This window comes from Dermacentor silvarum, chromosome 10 (genome assembly GCF_013339745.2).
Source record: "Dermacentor silvarum isolate Dsil-2018 chromosome 10, BIME_Dsil_1.4, whole genome shotgun sequence".
Taxonomy (NCBI): domain Eukaryota; kingdom Metazoa; phylum Arthropoda; class Arachnida; order Ixodida; family Ixodidae; genus Dermacentor; species Dermacentor silvarum.
This window is the reverse complement of record NC_051163.1, coordinates 91,337,001-91,349,177: the sequence shown is the minus strand read 5'-3', so window position 1 is coordinate 91,349,177 and position 12,177 is coordinate 91,337,001.

Sequence of the window (12,177 nt, the reverse complement as noted above, 5' to 3'; positions counted from 1 at the left end):
GCGGCTTTGGTAGCAATATGAATTGTAGTAAACATGAGCTAATTAAGTAAGCAGGTGTGCTGCGGCGTAAGTAGACCGACATGAAGAGAGACTCGATGACCACGAGGAGGCGCGTGTGAAACGGTGGTGTTGATGAGAAGCGCTTCCCGTGGGCAGCGCGTGCGAAGGGACACATCTGTAGCGCTGCACTGCCGACCCGGGCAGCATTGCATGTGTAGCGTGCGTTGGAAAATGTGGCCCGACTATTACTAACTGATTGAACAAGCGTGGTGTGAGCGCGCACAAACAAACATGAATAGATCACACTGAATGACTGCAGACAACGACTGTCAAAACGCTGGCAGAAAGCGCATTAATACGAGGCAGCAGCGGGCGAAGGTACGTGCGGTCTATCGCTTTAACGGAAACTGAGCGGCGAATGCACGGCGCATAAAGCTCAGAGCCGTGTGGAGTAAAGAGACGGTGCGGACGAGCGACGAGCGCGGTTGTTGGCAGCGTAGAAGTGCCCTCCTCCCCCCCCCCCCCCGCGCTCCCTCCGGCGCTGGTTTCCCGCTTCCTTGCTTGCGCGTGGGTGATTGAGTGCGTTCGCTCTTCGCTCTCCGTGATAGCGCGCGTCCCCGCACGCTTCCGCTCGGGCATACGGCGCGCGGCGAAGATTTTATCTATAGGGAACCTCACGGCGACGGCGAAGACGACGGCGACGGCAGAAATCCGGTAGAAATGTCCATATAATTGTTATCGCAATAAAATATATTAGAAAATATGTGAAAGAAGTAAGCAAGCTCCACGCTTGTGAAATCTGATGAAACAGCGGTGCTCTGCAAGCGTGGGTGTATAGCGTAGTGGTTATGACGTTCGCCTTCGGACCGGAAGTACCCGGCTTCAAATCTCGCCTCACCAGTAAAGTTTTCTTTCTTTCTCTCTCTCTCTCTCTCTCGCTCTCATTTTCTTTCTCCCGCCCACACAAAGTTTTGTTACAATCGTCGGTACAATGCAACCTTATGGTTTCCATAAATGCATGTTCTTCAAGTGTGGGTGTATAGCACAAACGTTATGACGCTCGCCTTCGAACCGTGGGTATCCAGGATCGAATCCCGCCGATCGATAAGTGGTTCTTGAGGGAAAGGGAAAGGTTGGCGCTATCTTCTGCAGCCCTTGAGGGAGCACGGCTCAGCGCCGATCCCGCCTCCCGCCTCGCCAAGAAATTTCATTTTGTTCTATTTCTCTCGCACTCTCTCTCTCTCTTTCTCTATCTGCACGTCCTCTCTTCCTATGATTTGCTTTCACTTTCTTCTAGCTCGGCGATGCTGCGCACGACAGCGAAACCAACCTAGCGAGGCTTTAACAGCTCCGCTGTAAACTGTTTATATTAATAAAACACATGGCAACTGGACAACAGAAAGCCGAAAATGACGGCCAATGGTTATGGAAGGGGGATGTTACTAAGATACAGAAATACGAAGCTACGAACAAAATAATTTAAGCAACCTAAAATATAACGAAAATGCGTGTGATGAAGAGTGTGCTATATGCGCAATTAAGTGTTGGTTGTTCCAGAAATGAACATGGAAAGGTCTACACTCACTGTTCTTACACGGAACTGGAGGCAGAGTACAGCAGGGGGAGCTCAAGGCAGGTAAGGATATTGTTACGAGCCATTGCGCATGAGCCTGCCGTTTAAAGGCCCGCTGTGCTACGCGAAGAGAAAGAAGACGGGACATGCAACGTGAGAGGCTGTCAGCCATTCTCTGGTAGCAGCAGCCTGTATATATTGTCATATACAATTTTGTCTCTCCCGTGTACTTGTGAATCCCTGTGACAATTTGGTGGAGCTGCGGGGTACCAGAAGAAGCACTGTACAACGGAGCTCCGCAGTGATCGTCGAGTCAGGGCCATCATGATGACAGACGCGACCACGACCGCGCCACATGCGCCGCCCAGTGCGATGCCTGCACCAGCGCCGATCACAACGTCAGCGATCGACCTTACGCATCCTAAAGACCCGGGAACGTTCTGCGGTACGGATGAAGCTGACGTCGATGATTGATTTGCCAATTATGAATGCATCAGTGAGATCAATCGTTGGGACCTGACGATGATGCTGGCGAACGTGCTGTTTTACCTCAAAGGAACAAAAGGTGTGGTTCGATAACCATGAGGCAGAGATTGGAAGATGGGAGAATTTTAAGGCAAAACTTAGTGCCTTGTTTGGAAATCCCATGGGTCGAAAGGCAGCCGCAACGAAAGAGCTATCTATCCGCGCTCAGACGTCAACTGAACCATACATATCCTACACTCAGGACGTGTTGGCTCTTTGCCGTAAAGTGGACATGGACATGACGGGGTCGGGCAAGGTTCGTCATGTACTGAAGGCAGTAGCAGACGATGCGTTCAACCTATTACTGTGCCGATATTGTGCGACCGTCGACGCAATTATTGAAGAATTCCGGCGTTTTGAGCAGGCCAAAAGTCGGCGTATTGCGAGGTCATTCGTTTGGCTACCGAACACCGCTCCGACGTCAACATACTAAGACGGACAGGCTTCTCGTCTGCAGTCATCGCCGCCATCGGAACTTGCAAGAATCGTCCGTCGGGAAATCGAAGCAATTGCTCCTGCTCTCCCCAAGAACGGCCATGGCGATTTTCACGTGCTAGCCGTTTCCCTGGGCTAGTCCATCGTACTGGAGGAGCTCGGCATCTTGAATTTCGCCGTCTGCACCGTTGCTCACTCTCGGACAACTTACTTTCACGCTAGGTCACCGCCTCGCACGAGATCACCGCCCCAGGAACAACGGTTTTATCCGCGCTTTCGTAATCCGGCTGAACTTGCTGATGTTCCAACTTTACTGTCACACCGCTTTCGCTCTGTTATGTTTGGTTGTAAACGCAAGCCGCCACGTGTGTTGCCTTGACGACGGCATCACCAGTTCCAGACGGCGACTATATAGTGTCTCCACTAGTTAAAGTGTTGTTGACCAGAAATATTGCTATGCCGCACACCCTCGTGACTGTTGTCGACAACCACGTCCAGCTCCCACTTCTCAACTTCAGAACCTCGACCCAAGCTCTGCTGCAGCAAGGCATCTCAGTGGCCAACATGTCAGCGCTTGATGAATGCGACGTCGCGGCACTAGACAACGACAGTTGTTCGTCCTTTCTCGCAACCAGCCCGGTAAGTCCACTCCCCGACCAAATTACCACGATGATTTCCCCTGATATTCCGCCTTTTCAAGCCGCGGAACTCCGCCACCTCGTAACGGCCCATAGGGATATCTTTGACTTCGATGACCGCCCTCTAGGTGAAACATCTCTCGTAAGTCATCGAATAGGTACCGGTGATGCTATTCCTATCATACGTCAACCATATCATGTGTCCCATTCCAAAAGCAAGGTCATAAAAAGAGAAGTCGACAAGATGCCCTCCAAAGGCGTCAAGAGGCTTCCTCAAGCCCGTGGGCGTCACTTGTTCTCTTGGTAAAAAAGAAGGACGGCAGCTGGAGATATTGCATTGACCATCGTGCCTTAAACAAAATAACGCGCAATATCCGCTGCCTCGGACCGATAACACCCTGGACTGTCTTTACCGTGCGAGATACTTCTCATCCGTAGACCTGCGCTCGGGTTACTGGCAGATTTCTGTTGATGACTTGGACCGAGAAAAAAACCGCCTTTATCACACCGGACGGCCTCTATCAGTTCAAAGTTATGCTTTTTGCACTGTGCAACACCTCCGAAACATTCGAACGCGTGAACTCTCTTTCGCGGCTACTAATGGTCCATCTACCTCCGCTAACTAGACGACATGATTGCGTTTTCCTCAAAGTTTGAAAGTCACCTTACTCTTTTGGCGACCATTCCAGCTGTCTTTCGTCGAGCTGGACTCCAGCTAAACTCCAAGAAAGTGTAATTTCGGCAGACAACAAATCGCTGTGCTTGGTCATCTGATAAGCACTACATGTGTCCAACCTGACCCTGTCAAGGTTAGCGCTGTCAAGAATTTCCCTGCGTCCCCGTCTACTAAATCTGTTCGGAGTTTTGTTGAATTATGCTCGTACTTCCGCCGTTTTATACGCCATTTCGCCATCATAGCCCGACCCCTAACCGACCTTTACAATAAGGACGTGCACTTATCGTGGGGCCCCGACCAAGCGGCTGCGATCTCGGCGCTGACTAACTTGCTCACTTCACCGCCTATATTGGCTCACTTCGACCCATCCGCGCCTACTGAATTTCGCACAGGTGCTAGTGGGCATGGAATTGGCGCCGTCCTCTCTCAGCACCAGCATGGCCACACACGTGTTTTTGCATACAATATAGTTGGCTACCTTCACAGTTTCACACAAAATGCTATAGGTTTGTTTTTTTAGCAAAATAAAAGAATCTGGCAACGTGATTATAGCTCAATGTGAACACATCAAACAAGGACGAGTTGGCAAAGCAGTTTATTCCTTCCAGTTTGATCAGTAACAGAAGACGGACGCACTTTGTCATATCCTAATAAAATTGCTTGCGTCACAGATGTCAGTCAAAGATAGTAATGCACGAATTCAAGCTGCACATTTTCCAAACAGCTAAGGACGCCATAAGACGAGTAATTAACCAAGAAAGTTAGGTTAGTTGGTGTTGATGGAGTGCTGTAACGTGAACGGAGAAAAAGTTGGGACAGGACAGATCACTCTGTTCTGTCCCACCTTTTTTTCCGTTAGTCATGTTCGCCCTAGTAATTATGCCACAGCCCCACAAGATTATCAAATTCAAGTTTACTAGTCACTTTCTATAAGCCATATTTAAGAGGATGTTAGTGCCTGTTTATGCCTAACCATAGCAGGCAGGCATGAACTGGCCTTGCATGCCCACATCTAAAAAATAAAAAAGAACCACAAACACAGCGTAAATAAATTGGCGAATAAATAACCAAAACAAACGCCAAAATCTATCGCACTTTGGCAGAAAAAAACTTAAGATAATGAAATTAAAGAACCATCAATCACTCAAACTGGCATAAGGTCAATCCACAATTTCTGCTGGAAAAAGTAGTTGCACTAAGTCTTTCATACGTAGTAAAAAAGAACATCATATGTGCTCAACAGTGGCAAAAACGAGATTAGCATGGCAACTTGGAAACCATTATCTGTTTATATACTACAGAAAACTGGATTTTAAATTAACGGAGAAATAACAAAGTAGTTCGTGTGCCAGAGACGGTTCACAGCAAGGCAATGCTTTGTGATGCGTCGAAAGCTGATCTCCAAACGACCAAATTGCCACTGTCCCTACATTGAAGTTGGCTCGTTAAATGACAAACATGTGACAACACACACACACACACGCACGCAACACACACACACAGGCACACAGACGCACACACACACAGAAGACAAGCAGAGCCCGAAGCACTCGCCACAGACAGTACGGACGTTCTCACGCGTTCGCTTCAACGCAAATCGAGCCGGCGTGGCAGCAGCGCCTGTTGCCGACACAGAACTCCTCATGAACTATGCACGTCCGCAAAACTGCACACAAGAACCCAGAACAAGATGTATCGATGACGCCGCTCGACACCAAATGCGTCGTCGATTACGCGGCATTCAAACACGAACATCCTGTAGCATTCACAAGCATTCACAAACCAAACGACGATATGCTGCGATTTGCATCCCGAGCAACCTGACAGGGCATCTCATCTGCTTGCTTTGACAAGGTGTGTACATAACGGTCACTGCCACTTACGAGTTCCAAGTTCTGTTGATATAGTTCGTACCTACCATATGTCCTGAATCTATCGTGAGATTTACAGTTTGGGCTCATTCCATAATTTTACTATTGTTGCACTGAGTTGGTTATGTGAATGAAATTATATTGGTGAGGATGTTTTAAAGCTCTTGAAAAATTGGGTGGAATGAAATTTCGAAATTGCATGTAAAACAAATAATAAATTGTGAAGGCACTTATGCTGCTTTATTAGCAATGCATAATGCCTTAACGAGTATACCCGAGGGGCACTTTCTCAAAACAGGTGTCGCACGTATACTTTTGATCGCGATCTAGCCCGCGCCGGGTCAAAATTCGCGACCTCAATTATCTCCCTCGCGCAGCGTGCGCAAAGGAGTTAATCACAAGCGAGAAGTTCAATCCGGATCGGGCTTGATCGCGATCAAGAGTGCGCCGTGTGACACCCGCATCAGACAAGTTTATTCATTCCGAAGCCAGCTAAATCGGCAACAGCAAAGCACTGAAAAAAAATTGCCCTCACCTTCCCGAAGGGAATCGTGAGGAAATGCGAATGCATTTCTTGCGCCGAGAGTACACGGTGTAGTAACTTTAATGGCGTAAATTAATGACGAGACGAGCATTTGTACCGTAACCATTTATTTACACATTCATCAGCACCTGTTGACGTTTCTCCGCCGCGTCTGGAACACGAACTTCAGCGTTCTCGGCTCGCCGTTGACGTCTCACAGCGGCGTATCGAGCACACATTTCCGGATCTTCGGCTCGGCGTTGGCGTTTCGCAGCGGCTTCCCGAGCACGGAGTTCGGTATCGACAGCTCGCTTCGCTCGCTTGCGTTCGGCATCACGCGCTCTTCGCTTCGCAGCCTTGTCTTCCGCTTCTTCTCCTCCGGTTGATGATGACGTTGAAGCTACTGCAGTGACCTCACCTCCAGCAAGAGGTGTAATGCTCGGGTTGGATTGTATTACACTTCTTGCTAGGAGTACCGTTTCCGTCAGACATTCGCCTTCACCGACTTCTGCCATCGCCTTGAGAGGCGCCCAGCCAGCGAACGGTCGAAAGTGAGGCGCGCGCTTCACTCCATTTATATATAGACGATTTGCAGCAGCCGGTTTGTGCAACTCAAATCAAATGGCGGCACCGGAGCGCCGCGCGTGTTGGACATCTCTGGCCTTGGGCGCGCAAACGAAACTACATTTGCTCAGTCGCGAAAGCGTAGCCAGCGACGTTTAGCAAGCGCAGTTTGTCAAACGTCGAACAATATTCTGCTTCATGTGGAGATTAAGAGGGAAAACGTGTGCTGTGGTCGGATGCAAAAACTGTGATGGCGACATTAAGCTGTGGAACACGTGGGTGTGTGAAATACACGCGCCACAGCTGCATCAAGACTGCCCGTGCCCGATGCCGTTTTCCATGCACCGATTTCCTCAAGGAGAGAAAGACAATCTCACCCGACAATGCTGGATAGCGAACCTACAAGAAAGAACTTCAATTAAGGCACATCGGCAAGAGTAAGTGGCAGATCATAGTACCGAATAAGCGAACGCGCTCGGCTTGCGGAATGGTGTATAAACTTTTCCCATCTTGCGCTTTCTGTACATTAAGGTCACCGTGCGGTGTGTCAGTGGCAGAACACAAGCATTAGCGATATCGTATTGGAACAGTCACCTGCTATCAGTGATGTTTATCCTTAAGCGAAATTACACGCCACGTGAGTAATGTGCCGGGATTGGTGCCAATTAAGGCGTACTAGTTGTCGCGGTGAGAACTCCTGCAGAAAAGATTGAAAAAATGCTATCTGAATCGCATTTATATCGTTAAGATTGACGAATTCCTGCCTGCGCGTCTGATTTTACATATGTTGGTTTCGCTGCTGTATCGGATGCACGGTGTGATCAGAACGTAGATCTGGCGTTGTTTGTGGCCAGCAACAGGTGCCCGAAAGCTAGCTGTGTTGACGCTGTAGCACAAAATTATTGTTTCAAACAACGCTAGAAGCGTTGGTTGCGTGTTTATCGTAAAGTGATATACAATAATGTCGCAATTTCGTGATGTCAAGAGAAACCATGAAAGTAAAAGTAAATATTTTCAAACTCACCAGTTTGACATTATTTGGTTAGCTGCGTTTCCTTCTGCCTTGTGTGTTTCAATGTTTCCCCAAAGCGCATGCTGAATATATATATTATTTATTTTAATTTTCATCGCCTCTTTTGACATCGCGAAATTGTGGCATTATTTGATACTATGAAATTATGACATTATTTGTGATTATGGAAAAGACATTGGCAGCACATTGCTATTGCCTTTTTTGTCACATTTGTGGCCGTTTGCAATAAGAACTGCATGCGTTACCCATGTGCGTGCTTTTTATTTATGTGGACTTCTTTATTCTTACGTCCAAATAAAAGCAAACCATTGTAAATATTACATGAATCACGCTTTTCTTTCAGGTATGTTCTATTCACTTTGTTGATAGGCGTCCAACCAAGGACTATCCCTACCCAACACTGCAGCTTGGAACACAGCTTTATGCTACAGATGCCATCCTTGGATTGACACAATGCTTTCCCAACATTGCCACTGTGAAAAAGGTTGATGCCGTCTGCAAACTCCCTGTAGTCCTGTGAAGGCTTCCCATCTTGGTCGATTGCCTTGACCATGTAGTCGTAGACAACTGAAACAGGGGAGAAACATTTGTAGGGAGAAACATTTGTATGTACTGCGGGAATGAAAAAAAATGGCAATGAAAGAAAGCTGATTTTTTATTTACTCCTCAAGACATCTGCAGATGTTTGAAAGAACTAAATTAACACGATAGATACAGTCTGATATTAAACTGATCGTTTAGATTTATAAATTATAGTTCTGGAGTTTCAATAATTAATACATATTTGATTACTAAGCTGGTGCTGCTCTCCTATGAAGAGTTTGAAAAGTTGAAACGGGAGCTCTCATTTATAAAACGCTTGAGTTACAGCTAGCCAAAGTTATGCCCCTGTCACATGGTCACTTTCGATCGCGATCGAGCGTCGTTCCGGCTCGGACTTTCGATCGCAATCGAAAATGATCGCTACTAAACAGTCCAAGGATCAGGATCGTGTTGTTTGGGCTCTAACGCTTTAAGTGTAACTAAGTCCGAAGCAAATAATAAACGTGCCTAATAGGTATAAAGGTACGTACAAATCAATTTTCAGAAAAATTACTTTTTCATTCGGTATTTTAGGTAAACGACGTGCCACGTCCGCCGATTCTGATCGTCTGCAAATCTCAGAACTACGTGCATGGCGTCGACGCAGCACACAGATTTTCAAAATTATACGCGCATAAAAAATAAAACGGCCTTTTTAGAGGGTTATTTCTTCAGATCTCTTTTTTCGTTGTACCTCGTTTTCTGTCACACTGAGCTAGAAGCTGCTTACGTCGGTCTCCGATCAAAATCGGACACTTCGATTACGATTTGTGGATCACGACCGACTGGATTCGGATCGAGGCTCAATTGCGATCGAACGTGCCCGTGTGACAGGGGTTTTACTATGAAACAACACCCGTTCGGGGGCATTCAGTGAGTACATCCAACAAACACAATCTGCCGCTCCGAAGTCAACTACGCGAAACTATTGCGTGCCCGCCGCACTGGTGAATTCTGCAGAGATCAGTGCACCAGTATCGAGGCAAACGCTTACCTCAACGTATGTGGGAAGCTAAAATACCAGCGAGCGAGACGTCAACACACAAGCGGACACGGATTTTTCACTCGGCGCTCAAGCATACACATTCGAGGCCGTCAAGCAAAGCGCGAGAGGCTGGGCAACCACTTCAAACAGCTCAGATCGTAGCTTAAGTACACCGCACTAACCACAAAAAGAAAAAGAACTAGCGAACTGACGTGAACGCCGCACAAGAAGCCTCCATGAGCTCGAATCGCTCGGCGCGAACGAGCGACGCGCATGCACGATGATCGAGCGCCAGAGCGCTCCGGCGCGAGCACATACAACGTTAAAATGACAAACAATGGCTCACTTACATGATCGTTGAACCATGGGCCAGAGCTTTGTGTCGGCGATCCAGCCGCTGTCCATCGGTGAACCCGAAACAACGCCGCTTGCCGCACCGTCGCCCACGACTACAGCAGCACGGCTCCTTCGCTGGCCTTCAACCCAAGGCCAGTCATGCCGGCGCAATCACGTGATCAAACATGGCCGCGCCCGTGCGCCGCTGCTGAAAACCGTCTATACGTGCGAGCGAGCGAACGGGAGAGTGGGGCGCGGGGAGGAGAGAGAGCGAACGGCGAAGCACTGCACCTACCCTCTCCTACACTCTCTCTACACACGCGGGAGCTCCGCCGAGTTCCCGCGATGCGAGCGCCCTCACACGCAAGAGCGCGCTCCATCTCTCTACTCACTATCCGCTACTCCGCCCGCACCAATTGCTCCGGTTGCTAGGGGCGAGGATAAGCGCGCGCGCCTGCAGATGTTGCTATGGGAGAGGGCGTGAGAGCGGAGAGATAACACCTGGCGGCGCGCGGACACCGACAGACGCCTGACATGCCCCGACTAAGAAATGCATTCGGATTTAAAACACACTGGTATAAAAAAAATGTTGTCATTTTCTGCTGTTCCAAGTTAACGGTTAATAATGTGTGTATCGAAGAGTGTATGTGCTGAGAGCAAGCTTTGAGAAAATGCATGCTGTGTTCCCAACACAGGATTGTGTGTAAGGTTTTTGCTAAATATGAAGTTCACAAGGTGGCAGGTTTGGAATAATGTACAACACCTTTGCTTTTGATTCCATATTCATAATTTCGAGTTTCAATATAAGATTCAAATACTACTTGAACTATATATTTTAAAATATGGCCTACCTTCATTCAATTTATCTAAGTAGCCTCCTCTGAGTTACATATAATCGGGGGCTTGAGTAGATTTGCATGATATGCTTCCTACTGACTTTATATGGACATATTTTTTGAGGAACTGTGTATTGGGGCGCACATATTCTTTTATGTCTTGTTATGAGTTGCCCGACAAAAGTAGAAGGGCAGTGCAAGTTATTGCAAGTATTAAAGCACTTAATCCTTAACATACGTGCCTGCCCAAATTCTATGTTCCTAGTTTTATTTCTCTAAGTAGTCAAAAATCATAAATTACACTTTTTCTCTCCTTTCTGTGCGCTGTTTAATGATTCCCATTCCCAAAGGAACGTCGGAAGAAAAAGCCACAAAAGGTGGCCCAAAAGTGTTTGTAGTCTCAAGTGAGCATTCAATCTTCTAAAGCACGACCAGCATGGAAACGTTTCTACTCGCTTTGTTTGTACAAGCTAGCTGCTGACAGTATATTATTTGTTTTTTGTGTGTTTTATTTGACTTGTTTTAGTGTATTTGTATGTTTTTTGTTCATAATGTTCTTCCTACCGCCTCACGCAATACTACAACTGGGGGACTATGAGTTATGTTTATAAATGAATAAGTAAATTCCTGAAGCTAGTAACAAACCATGAAGCATAACATTTAAATTTAGCCAGTTCATAATACGCCCCAAGTGCAGCGTAGTATCAAGCTTGAAGCTGGTCTGTGATGTCACATAAATTGCAGGTTTGATTGCACGGTATCATAAACTGCTGGTTACGCATGTCAGTCAGCCTGGTGCAGTGCTCGCAAGTGAGAGTGTAACCCAAAGCTCGCTATGTTTTGCCCTTCTGCATATGACATGGGATAGAGCATGAACTCTGGTATTGCTTCTCTTATAATCAGGACCATCTCTCTGAAATTCTCCTTAATATTCTGTAAACTTGCTAATATGCACAAGTTCTACAGGCTTGGTTATGATGTTGACTGCGCAACTTGGCTGATGTGTGTTCCACTAGTTAGTGGTGCCCTCGAAGCCATGCTGTACCTTGCCTGCATTCTACAATGGACAATTTGAAATATGAAACTGTCTGAAATTCTCAGGGAAACAAGGTTTTTCTTGTGACTAATGCATAAGCTGCTCCCCGAAAGACTACCACAAACAATAATTTCTCACCTAACAAAAGTGTTTTAGGCAGATACATGCTCAAGCTATGCTGTGCTACAATAATTAGATCATAGAGTGTTATAGCAATAGCTACACACTATTAAAAGCGGCAGACAAAAGTCATAATGAAGTTCAATTTGAATGTTAAAATATGTGTGGCTACCTAACGTTTAGCCTATGCCCCTTTGGCATAAGACCGCATTATTGCAAAGGGGCGTGCGTCACTGGCAAGCTTTTGGGATAAGCACAGACAGAATCAGCCCTTGTTAAGATTTTTAGGTTCTATCGTATTGTGATACCCGCCCAAATTGTGATTTTATTTAATTTTTTTTTTCATTTAGGCCATCAGGCCACTTTTCTATTAAGTCTGTTCAGATACGTCAGGCTAGGTCAATTCCATTCATTTCTCCCTTTACAGTGACTCCTGTTATTCAG